Raw genomic sequence first — 17,128 nt, forward strand, 5'->3', positions numbered from 1 at the left:
GCAGGCGCTGAGGGCGGGAGAGAGGGAGGAATCGAAGGAGGGAGGAATCAGGATGTGCGGGAGAGAACTGTGCACGCGCGTGTGCGCGCACTCCCGGCTCCCGCGCGCTCCCTCTCCCCGCCCCTCGTCCCCTCCTTGCCTGTTCCCTCCCCTCCTCCCCCGCCCCGCGCTCCCGCCCAGCCCCCGGAATCAGTGCAGCTGTTGCCGTGCAGGCTGCGGATTCCTCCAGTCCCTCCCTTGGCCGCCTCTCCGCCCGGAGCAAGCGCGCAGCCCCGCGCAGCAGCGCCCACCGGTCCTGTCCTGTGAGCCCCGGCCCCAGCCGCGGACAGCCCCGCGGAGTCGCCTCCCGGCCCACCCGCCCGGCCGCCGAGGAGCGGGAGGAGGACGGGACCCCGGCGCCCCCACCCCCTATCCGCGGGAGGTAGGTAGGGGGCCTGAGGCAGGAAGATGCCAACTCACTGAGACTGCCTCCTGGGCGGCGGGCGGGCGGCGGGGAGGAGGGGCGCGGGCCCAGGCCAGGAGGACGCCGCTGCCCTACGGCTGCCCTGCGCCCCGGGAGCGGCGTGGGGGCAGGGAGGCTGTAGAGCCCGGGCGGGGGCGGTGCGGAGAGCCTGGGTCGTCAGTGCTTGCTAGTACTCGGGTTTTGTGGGGGCAGGGGCGGCAGGCCCGCGGTGAGGCAGCAGCAGATCGGCGGTGCGCACCGCGGCAGCCCGACCTCATCCCCAGCGCAGGGCCACTGATTCCTCCTCCCTGTCTCCGCCGCTGAGTCTCTCCAGCTGGACACAGCGGCCCCTGGCGCGGGGGTGGGTGCAGAGTGGGCAGCAACGAGAGTATATTTTCGGGTGCCCTCGTTCTAGCCCGGCTGTAGGGAGCGGGGGCGGCGTTGACAGGGCCGAGCTCTGCGCGTAACGGTACGGGGGATGCGGCCAGGCGTGGTCCGGGCTGCGCTGCGCTGCAGCTGAGCGGGAGGCGGTGGCCCGGCGTCACCCCCACCTCCCACCCCCCGCTCCCCAGTCCATCCAGCGCATCCAGCCCATCCTCGCGTCCCCCGTCCGCCCCCCCCCCCCCGCCCTGCCTGCAGTCCCCACTCTCCCAAGGGCTGGGGCGTGAGCCGCCTGCGGGCGCGGAGCGGCCGCTGCGCCCGCCCTTCAGCTCCTGCCATCCTCTCTTCAACAGGTTTGTACCAGCGCGGGGACTCGCCGGGCCTGCCGCTGGGGTGGTGGGCTGGACGCCCCTCTGCTCGTTACCTCTCATAACACGCCCGCGGTCTTTTTTGGGGGGGGGGGAGATTTCCCTTTGTTTTTGTGATAGGACAGATGCCAAGTGGCTGCCATCAGATGGGGAGGGGAAGTGTTGTGGGGAATCAGTAAACAAACCATGTTCATTATTTTTTTAATCAAAAGCCATGCCACATAGTAAGTGAGGAGAGGGCAAGTGTGGGGTGCTTCCGCAGAGGAGAAAAATATATTCGGTGGATTTATTTGGGTGGGGATGTGCTTTTTTGGCAAGATGGATGGCTCACGGTTCCCTCGCCGTGATGCAGCACAATGCAGCAGTATCGCAGCCTCCCCGGGTTCTCGCTGGCGGGGCTTGGCACGGCCACTCGGCGCCTGCGGCCCCCGCCCGGCCCCACCCAGGCCCAGGGCTGCCCTTGGCAGAGGCTTGGAACTGCTTCTACCTTGTCATGCTTCAGCGGGACATGGCGTCAGGAGGACCAGGTCACCTACCTGTGAGGGTGGACTCTTCCCTTTGGGGTGACTCCCTCCCGCCCAGCCCGTTGGGCTGTACTGTGATGAAGGGGCGCCCTGCGGCGCTAATGCAGGCAGAGAGAGCGGGCCTGCGGCTGCGGACCGAAATCTGATCTCGGACCGAGGGACCCGAGTGCTAGGGAGGGGCGGCAGGGAGGACGCGGCCCACTGGTGTGCGGAGGTAGTGATGCAGTCAGTATTGGGAGTCGCAGTGTCTTTCTGTGGCTCATCCATAATTTTAACCACAATTAAGCTATCCATCAATTTCATATATGAAAAGTTGATATTTATTGGATCTTACAGCTATCACATGGGTTAATACTAAGAATATGAATTTTTCCGACAGGGAACCTTTTTTTTTAAAAAAAATAATAATAAACGATTACTCTATTTTAGTTCTTATGTGCCTGAGACATTTCTAAAAATATCAACATTCAGTAGGTTTTATATTTTTTTCGATAGATAGTAAATGATTAATCTGTATTTGCTGTACTTGTTTGCTTTTTCTGTAAATCCAATTACATATTTGGATGCTTTATTAGGGATTATTAGGTAAAAGAGCATCGATTGATGGTGAATCGGTATTCAAACTTATTTAGATAGCTAAGTCAATCATAACTAATGGGATTATGATGGTAACTGATTTCATTTATGTTTGTTTACATATATTTTTTATATACGTATTTTTTACAGATGTGGCTGGGGAGGGGATTGAAGACAGACCACCAAGGCCTCTGTGGCTGATAGCTGGTCAGAAGGAGATGGTTGCCAGTGTTCTCATCTGTTTAGTACACAGGGAGTTTCTCTTCTAAATGCCAATTCTACAATTCATTTATTCAGTGTGGGATGGCAAATGGGTACATTTCAAATGTCACCCAAACTCTTCTAAAATGTAGATAGGTGAAAAAGAGAATTTCAGTGTGCTAACTGGAAGGAAAGTTTAGTGTTCCAAAGCAAGGATGTGTCTACTTTTATTTTTTAAATTCTCATTAATCCAGATTGGTGGCATGTGATAGCACATGGCTCTGTAGAGTAGAACTGAATACAGATTGTGTGGTTTATGTTCATTATTTTTAGTTTCTCTTAAAAGAGGGCCATTAAAATATAGAACTTTTTGGATATGGGTTTTGTTGTGCTGGTTGTAGAAAATCGTGTTGCATAAAGATATTCAGGAGTACTGTTTGCATGGATTATCCAGACATTTGGGATTTACTACATCGTAAGGAAATATCCTGTGTTGATGTCACGGGAGGTTTATCTGTTCTGACTTGCACACCAGGTGCTGAATTCTGTTAGGTTATGCTCTTTGTAACTCTGTCCTTTCTGGACTGATCAAAACCTTCATCTGAGAGAATAAGAAGTTTGGGGCCAGTGAAAAAACTGGTCACTGGGTCCTCTAGTCTCCTGTTGCACAGGGTTTCTGAAGAGAATCTTTTGAGTGATAATAGTAACAACTGTCTGTGATGTCGTAAAAGCAAGTGAGAAGACCTCACTCTCTACTTGTGACACATCCTTAACAGAGACTTGGCATTGGCAGAATTTCATTGTTAGAGTTTGTTGGAGTGGTTATTTTGTCTTGCTGTATGAAAGTATGACTTTACATGTGGAGGTACTATTTTGAGATGGAAGGATTTTACTACTAGTAAACAAACAGACATGATGAGTGGAAATTATTTGATGTGGTTTTGTTGAAATAAGCTTTTCATTTTAAGAGCGTATTCTTAGAGAGAATTTTAAAACCCAATATATATTTTTTTACATGCGGTGATGTGATGCTCCTTTAATTATGTTGGGCACTGACCAACATCTGCATTATAATCAAGCTTTAATTAATGTTCTGTGAATGTCCTTATGGTAGTCCTGGTTTCTTCCTCCGATATGATTGGGAATGTAAACCTTTCTGCCATAAGGAGAAGGCTAATACCACTGCTGGAAAAGTTACTTCTGTAAGTCTGTGGAGGTGAGTAAAACATCTTATGGATTTTTCTTGTAAATTTCCAGTCTTTGCTGTTTCTTAAAGCGACTTTTCCTTGAAAAAGATCTAGTGTAATACTCTTGATTTTTCTGATAACAATTGCCTGTATTCAGGTTCTTAGACCCACGCTTCTATTTTTAAACATCACTAGAGAAGGCATTTTTAGTAATATGCCTTGTTATCATGATGAGGTTCATGGACAGTGAACAGCAGGATCTACTGGGAATTTGTTATAAATCAGATGCTTAGAGCCCCAACCCAGATTTGTCCAATCTTAATTTGTATTTTTTTTGGTTAGTAATTATATGTTTTATTTCTTGATCTACCACTTAACCATTTATAGCATTGATAAAGCCATTTTAACAAAGCAAAGCCTACATATGCATGCAAAAGATATGTACTAGATGCTGTAAATTGTAGACAAAAACTATCATAAAAATTGTTTATAATATATTTATAGAAAATAGTTATATAAATATGTAGAATGTGTTCTTATTGCCTTATTAACATTTAAAAAAATTTTATTTTCTTATTGGTTTCAAGTTCATGGTTTGTATTGTAACAAAACCCCTAAAGGATTTGTATGCACACTAAATTGAGAAATCGCTCCACTCCTTCAGCTAAGGGACCTCCATATCAAAAAGTTCCTTCTTGTATTTAACTTTTTTCTTTTGCCGAAGTATCAACACATTATTTTCTCTTGTGTCACTAAGTAGCGTTGAAGAGTGATACACTCACTGTGAATTACTTAATACAGAAAAACTTTATAAAGTCCTTTAAGATTTTGGTGGGATAATCCTACTCCTTATTTAAATTAATTAGTTTTTTGGGTTTTAAAATATTTTTTTGGTTCTTTTCTAAAGTTGAAAAACAACCCCCCCACCCCCTCCCCCGGTGGCATTGGCTTTGAGACAGCAGAGCTGGAGTCCAGGATGTGCAGGATCCCTTCTGCTCTCCTCTGGCATCTTCTCTGTCATCAACTGTTTCTTTTAGTATATTCATATCCTGTCCTTCTAGTCCATTCTTTTCTTAAAGTTATTTTTCATTAAGTAATTTGTACATCCAATGATAATAAAAGAAATATATTACAAAATCACGAACCAGTAGACACTCAGCCAGTGACTACCTAGCTCAAGAAGAGGAACCTTATGATACATTTGGAGTTCCCTGTGTGCCCTTCTGTCATCCCATCTGAAGCAACCACTGTCATGAATTTTGTGGTTCCCATTTCCTTGCTCTTCTTTATGGGTTATCCTTTTTAGAATTATTATTGAATTTTTATATTTTTGAACTTCATATAAATGAAATTATACTTTATGTATTTTTTGCGACTTACACTTTTAGATTAACATATTTCTGAGATTCATTTTTTTTACTGTAGTTCATTTATTTTCACTGCTGTATAGTATTCCACAATGACTTACTTATTCCTACTACTGTTCATAGCAATTTAGTTTGATTCCAATTTTTTGCTGTTACAAAAGGGCTGCTATAAACTGTTCTTCTATATGTCTCTTAGTACATATGTGGAGACAGACACACACACAAACACACAAGTTGTCTGTTTCTCTATTTCTGGAATGAAATTTGCTGGATCATAGATATGTTCATGATCAACCTTACTAGATAATACCAAACTTTTTCCAAAGTGATTATGCCGATTACATTCCTCCTAGTTGTGTATGTTACTGTTGTTCTATCACCTTGCTAGTACTTCATTTACCAGACTTTGAAATGTCCAGGCAATACTTGTGAAATGTTATCTTATTGTGCTTTTTGTTTGCAACTTCCTTAACTATTGTGCTTAAGTATCTATTTATATTATTAACCATTTGGGTTTCTTCTTTATGAAATCCCTGTTGAGTCTTCTGCCCATTTATCTTTTGGAGGTTTTTCCTTACTAATTCGTAGGAGTTGTTTATGTAGATTGCTTACTGTTCCTTTGTGGATTATAAGTATTACAAAAATTACCTCCCAGTTTGTGTTTTTTAAAGAAATTTTTCGTGGTTCCTTTTGATGAATAGTCATTCATAATTTCAGTAGAGTCGTAATTAGTTTTTGTCTTTTAAGGTTTGTGAGAATGATTTCTTTATGGCAGAAAATTTTTTCTTAGTTTGGGAAGAGTATGGATTTTGGAGTCAAATCTCAGCTCAAATCCTAATGCTTTTGAATACCAGTTATGTGGTCATAGCTAAATTCTAGACTTGAGCTAGTTCGTTACTCTTGGAACCACAGTTTCCTCTTTAGTAAAATTGAAGTAATAATACTTATACAGTTGTGAGACAGCAGTGTACAGTGCTGCGACATAGGTGTTCAGCTGGTAATAGTTCCATTACTTTCTCTTCAGACTGCCTAAGCTATATGAACCACCATCTTCTTTTGAAATGCTTTGCAAAAGCTACTTCAACGTTTTGATGTCAAAAGAACTATTCAACAGCTTATTTTATTTTTTAGAGGTTATGTATTGATTTTATATATATGGATAAGACCACATACTGGTCAGTTCAGGTTTTTATTTTTAAAATTAGTGTAACTACATTTCTTTTTACCAATAAGTATTTATACTAATGTTCTCCCTTGTCTGCTACTTTAAGATCATTTTGTAGTATTTTCAAAAATTATTATTTAATAAATAATTACTCTTGCCAGGACTTGAAGTTGGGTTAGGCTGATGATGGTGTGGGCTGGCTTAAAGTTGAATAAGAATTAGTTCCTGGATGCAAGAACAATATATTCTACTATATAGATTTTACTCTATATATGTACATAGAAGATAAAAGAGCTTTTACTGACGAGATATGTCATTTCAGCAAGCTGTTAACCCTTTTAGTCTCAGATCTAAATTTTTGAAGTGAAAAACTTAGATGAAATTGTAATGGGGTTAAAACATGGCAGATATGGGTACTGCTCCCTGTGTCCTTGGCAGACATGGAAAATAATCATGACACTCTTTCTGCAGAGCTGAGATAGAGTGTCAGTAACATTCTCAGTGTAATGTCCTAGGCAATAAACTACCAATTGACCAGGTTTGGCCCTTAGATTTTAAGATCCTGTAAACTCTAAAATTCTGTGATGATAAGATATTTGAGTAACACCTCAGCCATGTTCAAAATACAGTGGAATGGGAAAAAACTAGAAGCAAAGAGACAAAAAAGGTGATTGTGGAGGTCCAGAGGGTAAGGGAACAAGTTATGGTGGTGGCCATGGGAATGAGATGGAGGAGAGAGATGGAAGAAAGGTTATCAAGAGCCAATCCTGTGACAACTATTTGTAGGGTAAGTGAGTGGGAAGTGAGCCTAAGTGGTTGGGACGAGAATCAGTTTGTCTTTAAACATGTTGTTTGAGGTATCAGCAGAAACCTAGTGGAGACAATGTTCAAAAAGTTGAAGTTAGGTCAGGGATAGCATGCCTGACAGGAGGCGACTGGATGCAGGAGTCCTGAGCTTTGGGCCCTGGAAATAAACAACCAGGTCTCTCCAGGTACTGACAAAGTGACCTTGGCTCCTATGTGTGCTTCAGAATCTTCATCTGTAAAATGGAGGGAATTACAGTACTTATCAGAGAGGGTTATTAAAGCTAAGTGAGATAATCCAGTGCCCAATCACAGTATAGTTTAATTACCATAAAATGTGGAATTTTTATTTTGTCTCAATTTTATGCTTTCTTTCAAATAAATAATTTGATTTGTTCATAAAAGATACATTCCAGTAAATAATATCATTAATTCAGATAAATAATGCTAAATCAGATCTATATTAAACTTGTTCTTGTGTATTATGTCAAAATGCAGAAATAGGAAAGGCAAACCTGATTAATATTTATTTTTAATGAACAAAACACTAAAACCCTAATATGTGGAAAAAGGCTAGGAACAAATAGTTTATAAAAGAGGAAATCAGGGATGCCAATAACTACTATAATGTTCAAACTCACTAGTACTATGAAATACAAATTAAAACAAATAGATTGATTTTCCTACTTAAATTGATAGGTAGGGAATGCTCTCTGAGATGCTATGAGATGACAACTGCAGCACCTGTTGGGAGAACATTTGGCTTAACATACAGCTAATTTGAAAACAGGTTATATCTCTACATACATACATACATTATATATATATATATATATATATATATATATATATATATATATATATATAAAACAGGAACCTTAAATGTTTATACCTTTTGAACTGAACTTCCACTTGTAGCTCTATAATCTAAAGAAAGAATTAAAAATAGAGCAGTAAGTTTTAAACAAGGCTTTTAGCAACAATGACACAATGACAGTGAAAAGGCAAATGGGGCATAGTCAAATAAATTATGGTACAGTCATAGGATAGAATTCAATGTAGCGCTTAAAATAATGGTTTGGAAGAATATCACTGAAATGGGAAAATGCTAACAATATAATATTCAGTGGAAATAATCTGTATAACATGGTATAACTCAAGTTTTGTTCCATTAAATAGAAGACTGAAAGAAAATACACTAAAATGTTAATAGTTTGCATTGGATGGTGGATTGATGGATGAAAGGAAATTTCTACGACTTAATGTTTCTCATTCTGTATTTTGAAATATTTTATCCATAGAGAAGAGTACAGTCAACAATATAATAGACTACCATGAGACCATTTTTTTAATAACCAAAAAGCAATCAACACTTTAATTTTTAAAAAAGGAAAGAAGAAAGCAAACCTGGCCAGGAGTAGATCTTCATTAAGGAATGGTTCAAAATTCCAAGGGGTTGTCACATCCGTCCTTCTCTGTACTTACTTCAGAACAGTGGGCAGATGTGTAAAAGCATCTTAAGGGTGTGGGTCTGAAAGAGAAGTGAAGCATCCCAGGGTAACGGAATGCTAACTTGAGTCTCTACAATCATCGGGGCCAGCTTATACAGTGGGGAAGACCAGGACTTTTTAGTATTTCGGAACTTCAAGCTTGCTGGGAGAGAGGAGTGGCATTCTGTGATGTGCTTGTTCTCACTTGTGGAAACCCATACTGCTGCTGGAACAGATTTTGTAACCATAAGTGCACCATGTATCATTGGAATAGGTTGGAAATATAGATCAAATTCCAAGTGAAAATTTTAAAATAAAAATGACTCCAGATTTAGATTACTTCCAATTAATGGTTTCTCAGCATTTGAGAATATTGTAGGCGAAGAGTGGGAAGAATGAATTTTAATGATATCCTTTTTTGTATGAAAGGAAATTCTTATGTAATGTTATTTATGATGTTTATATATACATATATGAAGCATCTACCTGTTCTATCTTATCTATATATCTCTATCACATAGGTGAGAAAGTTGAGTGTGATTGAGTAATCTCTACCATGAAGGGAGGCAAAGGGCTATTTTAAGGTTTTTTGATTGAGGAATATTATAGGGTGAGTATTTTGAAGGTGAATTCCAGAAATGAGTCACGTCTAGCTGGAGTGGGAAACGTTTGGGAGAAAATAGTACTTTATGTTTTATGGACCATGTCCCTAACTGTATTGTATTGGCACTTTGTAAAATTTATCTTATAAAAATGAACTAATTTACTTCTCATGAATTTTGTATGTTTCCTGCTGTGAACCTTACGCAGTTGATTGAAGAGGGTTTCAGGATTAAGTGTGCTTTGAGATATGAAAGTAAAATGTTACAGTTTGAAGATGGCTTTAAAATCGACCCTTGTTTATATGTGTCATTAATTCCATTCTTAGTAAACTCTAAACTGTGAGAGTAAACTCCTGAATGAGTTTTAGAACAGTTGGATATCTCTGCTCTAGAATCTAGAGATCTCTGCTTGTTCTGCTCTTTAACATATAAACTTGAAGCTGTTAGGTAGTAAAATCTGTAAGAGAACATAACTATAGATTTTTACCCAACAAATGAACTAAGATAAAATTTAGAGTGATATATAAATATAATTGTATTCTTTTAAGCATATATGTTCAGTATTTAATTCGTGTAACTAAATATGTTCGTGCTTAGAGAGTTCATTAACCTAACAGAAGTTATCTCTGGGCAATGGAATTGTGGAAAAATTCTAATGTCATTTCTCCATATTTTCCAAATTTTTGTAAATGTTTCACAAGAAACTCTTGTTTTTTATCAAAAATATTCTAACACCATAACACACCTCATTTAGCTGGCTAAGAATGAAATAAAATGATTAATCAGCTAATATGCCTTCTGTTCAGATTTTTTCTACCATAAATTTCAGAAAAGCAATATTAACACTGAAGGTGTAGAGAACCCCAAAATTTAAAAAATATTTTTCCATTCCTCATTTAAATGTGCATTTTGTTAGGGCCTTGCTATTTCATTACTTCCATGGAGTGTGGGAAAAGATGTAGGAACTGGGCCCCAAGGGAGCCTCACAGACATCCTCCCAAAGATCAGCTTCTATGGCTGCTGCCTTTGGCTCTGGATGAAGTTCTTGTTGTTCCTGACCCTCTTGGGTGGTTGCTTCAGGGATAATTTTTGTCCTAGGGTGTTTGTCTCAAGACCAAATCTAAATGTTCAAGGGATTCATATTTTTCTGAAATGTTCTTTACCAACCGTATAGCATCTTTGGGGTAGGATAATTCATGTTCTTATTGTGGCTTAGGGCCTATATTTAAAGGAGAAGAAAAACCTAGATTCTTTCCTAAAATGATGCTTATTTATATCATTCCATGATGTTTAAACATTTTCCATTGTATTGTTTTTACATAGATTTATTTATTCATTTTAATTAGTTTTAAGTATACAGTAGGTTAGACATTTATATAGTTCATAAAACAATCCCTCTAATTGCTCCTTCTCTCCTCTGGTTTTCCACCTAGCCAATACATTAATGCTAACTGCATTCCCTCTGCTGTGCTTCTCATCCCTGTGACCATCTATCAACTACTAATTTGTACTTCTTTAACTGTTCACCCCATTCTCCCTGACCTCCCCTCCCCCTCCCACACTGTTGTATTTGTAGCCTGTAATGTAGGAATAGTTTTATGGTGAGAACAATAGTCTTAAAAGTTAAAATACTCATTTTTTACCTTTTTAGAATCCCTGAATATTTGATAATCCGCTAATATACACAGAGTATATAGTTTCTGAATAGCTTCTGAAGAGTATATACTTTCACAAAGGTATAATAAATTAGCACAAATCATGACAAATTTTAAAATTTTTTAAAATATTTTTTTATTAAGCAATAATATATATTTATTGTGGGTCGTATGGAAAATTAAAAACGAATATAAAGAAGAAAATGAAAATCACTAGGTGAATTCAGTGACCCTATAAGCTTGGAGTTAATGTTTTAGTGTTTATCCTTTAAACCTTTTTTTCCTGGTGCACATATTTGTTCATATCACAAATAAGGATCAGTTCTCAAATCTTAGGCCCAAGATGTAAAACTTTGACAGTCTAAATAATCACTTGATGTTTATCATTTTCAGTTTATACCAGTTTATACATATCACATTGCAAAACAAAATCTTTTGCTGGTCATATTTAAAGCGATGGTGTGAATACTGTTTATTGCTCTGAGCTGTTTTTCATGGTGGAAATGTTAAAGAAAAGTAGTTACTTCTTTTGGAGGGGAGGGGGGAGCTTTTACAGTGGAAAAACACCAGAAACTAAGTTCTCATTAGATAATGTGTGCTTTCTGTTTTGTTTTGAAAGGAGCTCCCATCAGAGTTGCCTTAATTCTCTTGAGAGATATCTCCATATGCTTCGGACAACATGTGATTTTACTTTTGTCTTCAGATTTCAGAGAGACTTTGAAACAGCTACCCTATAATATGTCACAAATGGAATGGATGTGGTTATTATAATCTTGGTTTTAAATGTAATATATTTTACCGGGCTGGGTTTGGTTGAAAGCATACATAAGAACTCAGCTTTCTTATGACCTATTTATTAATTGAATTCTTTAAAATTCTACCTTTGGATCTAGGATCTGTTTCAAGGAGAAAAAGCAACATTTGTATTTGATTATGCAAGTCAATTCTTTAAGCTCTGGGACATCAGATGGGTAGAGGTGACTTGTTGGCACTTCTTTGTTGCCCTAATTCTAGTATTTGACCTCTTCCTGAAGAAGATGCTAAAGTGGTTTCTTCATGTCCTAAGGAAAGAGGGAGTGGAGAGAAGGGAGAAATACCCTTTCATTGGAAGAGAAAGAAAGTCCTTTTCAGCAGTTTCCACAAGGTGTTTTGTTGGTCTTGTCTGGGGTGGTGGGCTCTGAGGAAAAGTGGCAAATGACCTTTTTCCCAGGTTTAAACACCGAAGGCCAGTGGTAGCTCCTTTCATAGTTCAGAGGGAAAATCTGAGCTTGGTGGTGTGAGGGATGGAGCAGAGTTGGGCGATGGAGCTCAGCTGCACTAGTAGACTTCCTCTGTCCAAACAGGTTCTTCAGAAATTGCCATCCTGATGGGAATCATACCCTTTAGGGGTGACTAAAACCCATCAAAGGAAATGCTAGATGATTAATGTGCCTATGCTGCCCGAAGCCTGGAATAGGGATCTCAACTTAACCTCCAGGCAGCTGCAAACATTGGGCCTAGCACTTGAGCGAGGCATCCAGCTGAGACAGTGGGCATACTAGTCCCTGTGCCCCAGGTTAGGGGAGAGCAGGAGGCTGGAATGTGGCCTTATCTGGACCTCTGACTGGATGAGCACACCTGCCGCTATTTTAGGAGGTGAGTAGTGGTCAGAGGTATCAGTCGGGTGACTTCTCTGAGAGGGGCCTGGCCCTTCTCACAGTGGAGTTGACAACTCTGTGCTGCCAGCTGTCCTTAAATACCCAGTTTATCTCCTGGGGCGGAGTTGAGGACACACCACAGGTCTTGGAGCAGACATTTGTGTGCCATTTGAGCAGGAAAGAAACCAGTGCACACCTTGGGTTTTATTCTTTGTTTTAAAGGTAAGATTTTTGTTTACTTGCTCGTTTTTAAAATCAACACCCACTGCTAAAGGAATTCCTGAGTTTCCTTGATAATTAGGATGATTTGTCATTTTGAAAGGCTTATTTTGCTTTTGAAGTGTATGTTTCTGACATTAACACCAGCTTTCAGCCTAGTTCTAGAAATCTCGTTTGATTTTTAAAGGGCAAAAATTTAATTAGAGAGCAAGCTTATTTATTGTCTTGTTCCTAAGGAAGACTATTCTTTTTTGGCAGTTTTTCATATATATACTTCCAGCTCTGGAGAATTATTTTGTTAGTATACGTTTGTATGAATATTTTATTATTAATTATAGGATGTATATCTGTTGGGCTACACTCTTGTTAAGGAAAACTTGTTCACATGAACGAACTATATCTTTAGTGGGTCATCCTTGAGAACTGCTTTTTAGTCTTCTCAACTTTTAAAGTAGATATTTAATGTAAAGTATATTGATAGCTGGCCTATCACTGGAATGTTGTGCAGCTGTGCAGAGCATGAGGCTCGGATGTGCTAATTTTGTGTGTGTGTGTATACATATATATATATATATATGTATATATATGAAGGAATGGAATGTAGCAGCATGTGGTTAACCATTCCAGTTTGTTTTCAAAGAGCACTTTTTTTTCTTTTTTTTGCCAAATATTAATTAGAACATTGACTTAGAGGATAGGATGTACTGCTATGTTAAACTATTCTTATCATGGAGGTAATGGGATTCATTAAATACTAAGATTATCTTTTCAAATGTACCCTGATTAATAATGTGCTTCGAAGTGTAGACAGTGGGGCATAACTGGAGTTTAGCCTCTATAGTCAAGGTGTCCCTTTTTAAAGATTTGATCTCGCTCTTTCCCCTTCCTTATCAGTTATCTTTCCTTAGTCCATCAGTAGTCAACCTTTCTTTGGGCAGTGAGGCACAGTGTTTTCCCCTAGTTTGAGCAGTGTTCTGATACTCGTTTTGGGGACCAATGTGAACCATTTGGACTAAGCCGCATCCACACAGGAGTTGGTTTGATTTTTTTTTAAATCTAGACACTGTGTGAAGTGACCTGATGAGAATGAATGACAGATTGGTTATATAATGTGGCAACATCTTACTTAGTGTGTCTTCAGAGATAGCTGGAATGTGATCCCAGGAAGGCTGTGCGTAAAACGTTGGAATGTGTTGGAGAACTGCCAAGAGATTGGGAGCAAGCACTAATGCAGCCTTAACCTGCCTTTAAATAGCTATATAGTTCAACAGAATATCTTAAAACTTGTTGTTTCACTCAAGCAAATTTGCTTCTCTGAGTGTATGACCAAGAGAGATAGTTGCTTTCCTCTTCAGTTTATCAAGTTTTTTAATTTTTAAAGGTTTATTTAATTCATCTTTTAGTTTCAACAGTCTTAAACAATCTAGTGACTAGATGTAGGAAAATACTTTTGTGTAACCTCTTATCTTGCATTTTTTAAAATAATGCAAAAACAGATTTATTTGTTTGCGCAACAGTGATGATTAGGATACTAGATAAGGAAAGCAGTCTTACATGGAGAATAACGAGATTCTTTAAGTAATCTAACTTTGGGGCCTACTTATCTTGCATGGTTTTATCTGGACTAATTACTAATGCATTATCCCAATCTTCTGTGTTGAGCTTCTCCTCACTCACCACACTTATTGCAAAATATGCAGTCTTTGTTTTTTAAATAAAAGTTGGGGCCCTGGAGGTTTAAAATAAAAGCCTATTTTATATGTCTGGTATATTGATATTTGAACACTAAAACATTGTAGAAGCAGAGTAAAAGGCATTTGTTACTGTCTTGCATAACCTTATTTTTTTATTCACTTTTTGACTTAGTATTAAGTTCCTTGGCAGTTTGTCTGTAATACTTGATTCTTGTTTGTAATTGATTTATTTTCTAACTGTGGTCTCTCAATTTTTAAAAACTAGATAGGCTTGATTTTAAGTCAGGATGGTAAAAACGTAGGAGGGGATGCAGTCTTTAGAAGGGGTCCAGTACGGGTTTGAGCTTGATGGTGACATGATCCGTGCCTGCAGATAGGGTGCTGCCTGCCAGGATAATCCTAACAACCTATTAGTCTGGTTGCTATGAAGACGGATTTTTTTTTTAATGCAGTATTCGGCTTAGTGAGTGGAAAATACATACCAATTTTCTATTATTTAAGAATTTCTTAAAAGATGTTAACAGATACCTTAATTATCCTATAACAGAGTGTATTAGAAATTTGGATTTATACATTGCAATAATTTTATAGCTTTTTATAGTAGCCCGCAGATGGTTTTATGTCTTTGTATTGCTGTCTTCAGATTTATAATGTCTGAATTTTGCTTTGTCACTCTTGGTATCTTACATATATTGTGGAGGGGGTCTCCTTCTATAGAAACATTATTTCTGGCTTTATGTAAATGCCTTAAACAGAGATTTATAGTTTATAATTATTCACCCTTTGGTCAATAGAGTTGAGGTTATTTTTTTAGGTATGTTTTTGTAATATGAAAAATACATTTTGTTTTTAAAACATGAAAACATTTTTTGGAAAATGTGGAGATACTTAGCTTCTTTAGATGTATTGGTCTTCTCATTATTACATGACAAATGGTGTTGTTGACATGTAGGAAAATTTCTTTGTCAAGCTAATGATTTAAAAAATTTTTAAATTATGTTTTTGCCTTTCTCTTCTCGTACGCATTCCTTGTTTTTAAAAAAGTGCTCTTGGATAGTCAAATAGATAAACTGAGTTCAGAGATGTGTGAACTGTGAGCCAGAGCCCTGGTTATCTTTGTGCTTAGCATACTGTTACCTGATCTGCTTGTGTGAACTTGCTTTTGCATAGTTTTTACCTTAAACCATCCATTTATCTAGAGTATGCATTCCTTTAATCTTGCAAGAGTCTTCAATCATTCTCTATCGGATAAGCAGGCAAAAAATAAAATATTTGAATATCCTATTTTCTGGATTATTGTCCAAATTAGAAAAATCATTTTAATTTACACATGCATATCGAAAGTTACTTCTCTCTGTATGCCTTATATTGGCATAAGCTTATGAGACTCGGAACATACAAGCTTAGCATTTAAAATATTCCAAACATAAAAGTTGACAGAATTTGCTTATATGTATTGGTGGTTGCACAGAACAGAACCAGTGTTTTAACTGGCTTTTTGTGCAGTGGGAAGGCAGATGGAAACATTATAGAAATCTGCTGCAAATGGCAATGAACTGGACAGGTGAAGACCCGTGGAAGTTCATACCAGGGGTAGGTGGAGTAATGAGCTGGTTTTTGAAATGCTAGCTATCTTAGATGTTTCTACAGCTGTTGTCAGCTAGCTGAAAATAAATTGAACTTGTTGGAATGGTAAGAGTTTTGCTCTCTTATAGGCTTAAAGTAGTGCTTTAGATGCCTATTAAGATATCTACTGTAACGTTATTGCAATAGAAAAAAATTGGTAACAGCCCAAATGTCCATCATTAGTAAGCAGAAGTAGGAATTTTAAAGAGGCAGTACAATGTTGTAGTGGTTAAGAGGGCCTGCCTTGGTCTGAATCCTGACTCCATCATGGGCTCTGTGACATTGGGCAAGTCAGTTTCCTCATCTGTAAGATGGGGGCAATCTTAATACAGACCGAAGAATGTTGTCGTGAGAATTAAATAAATTAATATAAGTGATTAACCTAATGTCTGGCAAATAAATAACTATTTAACTATTGGTTATTACTATATTGATAAAAATATTATTATTGAAAACCTAATAATGTAGGCAGGTTTTTAATTTAAGGGGAAAAGGCACAAGTTTATATAAATGGTGTGATTTCAACTATGTAGAAAAACAAAGAAAAAGAAGTAAGAGGGAATATTTTGGAGGGAGAGTGGTGGGATCATTTGTGATTTTTGTTTTTGCCTCAGTGCTTTTCTTTAGTGAAGGACTTGTCAGAGCCTTTCTAAACTTAATAGGCATTCTAGGGGGGAGAATGATATATGGTATTTCCCAAACTAACCTGACCTTGGAATTCTTTTCTTTATTTCCATAGCCTCTCTTAGGCCCACGGTTTCATAGAACATGCTTTGGGACACCCTAGTCTAATCTGTTCTTACACAAAGCAAAAATGTTAGAATTACATTTTAATTATTCCATACTTTGGGAAGCTTTGCTTTTGTTAGAAGAGTTCATTATTTAACGAGTGATTTGTATTATTATGAATCTAATTGCAGGCCGTATGTATGTGTGTGTTTAAATTTAGTCGTTATTGGTTAACGTGCCTGTGCTGAATCCATAGGATTTTTTTCTTCATGTAGTTGCTTTTGTGTCCTAAATTTACCATTGGAAAAAATAAGGTTAAACAAACCATAACCACACATCTTAGTGGTTATAAAGGATAAAATTGATTTGAACAGATGGCCCCAAAACATGTAAATTTTTGGGGGGGGGAGGGGAGGGACTGCACCATTTGTTCTTGGTTCTCTGATTTTCCATAACAAATT

At 38.6% G+C, this 17,128-nt stretch overlaps 1 protein-coding gene across 2 annotated transcripts in view; it reads left to right on the forward strand.

Annotated features, from left to right (window-relative positions):
- The first annotated feature begins 222 nt into the window (after positions 1 to 222).
- The window catches only part of SPTBN1 (spectrin beta, non-erythrocytic 1), a 180,130-nt gene continuing 163,224 nt past the window's right edge, over positions 223 to 17,128 (forward strand). Inside the window, exon 1 of one of the 2 annotated variants that reach the window (XM_036224202.1) lies at positions 223 to 421. The gene's annotated coding sequence lies outside the window, so the exon portion shown is untranslated. Of the gene's footprint in view, positions 422 to 1,072; positions 1,177 to 17,128 lie in introns of those variants that run through there. The other variant, XM_036224203.1, reaches the window with a different exon arrangement.

Source organism: Rousettus aegyptiacus, unplaced genomic scaffold, assembly GCF_014176215.1.
Source record: "Rousettus aegyptiacus isolate mRouAeg1 unplaced genomic scaffold, mRouAeg1.p scaffold_m13_p_7, whole genome shotgun sequence".
In the NCBI taxonomy this organism is placed as follows: domain Eukaryota; kingdom Metazoa; phylum Chordata; class Mammalia; order Chiroptera; family Pteropodidae; genus Rousettus; species Rousettus aegyptiacus.